This window comes from Suricata suricatta, chromosome 3 (genome assembly GCF_006229205.1).
Source record: "Suricata suricatta isolate VVHF042 chromosome 3, meerkat_22Aug2017_6uvM2_HiC, whole genome shotgun sequence".
Taxonomy (NCBI): Eukaryota; Metazoa; Chordata; class Mammalia; order Carnivora; family Herpestidae; genus Suricata; species Suricata suricatta.
Window position 1 is genome coordinate 14642834 of NC_043702.1, and position 2163 is coordinate 14644996.

Here is a 2163-nt window from a genome sequence, read left to right on the forward strand (position 1 = left end):
TGGGCATCTGACTGGTCTCCTCGTTAGAGGAGGCACCCCTACCCTTTGTCTTTGCAACACCACCTCACGAGAACATGGGGTTGGAACTGTGCAGAGAAGGAGACCTTACTGGTCTGGCTGAAATAAACTCATACTGAAGGGGACACTGACTCTCTGTGTTCCTCTGCCTTGTAGATGTGAGGGCTTTTCCCTCACTCATTTCCCTGGTTAACAGCTATAATTGGAGAAAAGTTTAAAACTGAAAACTCTCCTTCTCTGCCCCCTCCCCCCTTGGGTGCCTCTTCTCTTGCTCTCCCTTCCCTCATTTCTGTACCACCTGGGTGGGGAAGAGCAGGCCTGCATAACTGGCTCAGGTCTCAGGCAAGGCCAGCTTCTCCCTCTGCCCTAGGTAATAAACAAGGACGCCAGAAGTCAGATTTTTTGCACTAAATTTCCAAGTCAAAAATTAACTAGGGCACAAAGGGTCCCTGGGCTACCTGGGCTCACGCGAAACTAATTCAGTGTTTAAGTTTGTTGGTTTGAAATAAAAATAGAAACTTATGTTCTATCTGAATCTGCCAAAAGTCAAATAGAATCTTATGATCTCTGCTCCAATTTTTAACAAGTGTATGTTAAAAGGATGGTTAATTTGGTCTGTTCTATAGTTTTCATGAGTAATTGTTATAATAGTTTTAGGGGTTCTTGGTAACTTAAAACATTACTTGAGGTTTTACTTGATGATGAATTAAAACTTAATTCATTGGCTAACAAAATAAGAACTAAAGCACAATCCACAATGAGTGATGGATATATTGGTATAGGATGAGGTCTGTAGATGCTTGGGCTTTTGACTTGTGGCAAAACAACTGGGGATATTTGAAACTGTTAAAAACCTGTTTTGCACTTAATTAGTTCATAAATTTACCATCTAAGAAAAGTTCTGGTATAAACATCTTTCAGTTGGTTACTAAGCCCTCAATTGGAGACTAAAGATTCAGACTGATGGGAAAAATAAAACAACCCTGTAGGCAGGAAATTGAGGATATGTAAGAAAGATATAAGAAATGAAAATGCATTTTTGTTCAGGGTAAAAGAAAGTAATTTTGTCCTAAATGAGATTGGTTGTTCGGAAAGAAATGGCTTTGGGACAAAGTTTAAGGGAAAGGAAAGTTGTAGAAGGTTTGTGAAAGGAAATCATTGAAAAGGAATTTTATGTGTGAGGTTGAGATAAATAAAATTTTAAAGGTATATTGTTATAGGGTTAAAATTCTGCTTTTCTCTCCTTTCAAGAGACAAGTTTCCCCCCCACCTGTGATCTACTCTTGATAAGATTATGTAAATGAAGGGTTTCTCTTTTGTCAAGAAAGCCAAAGCTTTAGGTCTTTATCAGGTCTTTGATTGCTTAGTTAAAAATTCTCTGAGGTTAAAAAGTTAGGTTTTGCTGAAGGATCCCAAAGGCAAATAAGATCTTTTATTGCCACTTTGGTTAAATAAATGGAGTTTTCAGATTTGCAACAATTTGTAATTCTATTTAGGATGTGCTTTATAATTTCCTAAGGTTTTTAACAGATTTCCCAGTATTCAAATGGTAGAGAAGTCTTTTGACCAATTAGGCTCTTTCATTTGGGATGCCAAGTTACTTAAAAAGCACTGTTGTATAGGTTATATTCTATGGGTAAATGCTGCAACTGCTCAAATATAAGTGCAGTTCCTAAAGTTTTAATGTTTTGGTATAAGATCATTACTTAACATTTTCAGTAATCAAAATGTTAAAGTGTCACTGAATTTCTTTGTTAAAGTGCATCATAATGAACTCTCCTCAGATCTTTAGATTCTGTCATAAAACATGTTCTTCAAGGAAAGTTGTAATAAGGAGTTTTGGGACAAATGCAGTATTTGACATCTTTTAGGTTAGTACTAAAATGGGTAGAAATTTCCAGAGCTAGAAGCTGCATTCAAGCTGAACAAGAATTAGGAACATAGGGTTAAGTAAACTGATAAAAATTATAGTTTTGTGACTCTTGTTGAAAATATTGTTGTTCCTTTAATGTTTGCTTATCCAGATTAAGATGTTATAAAGTGTTTGTCTAGAGCATTCAACTTTTCTCTCTACTTAAACCATCTGAAATTCAAAAACTCAGTGAATATTTCTTTCATGGCTATTACAATTGTTTGCATAAGTTC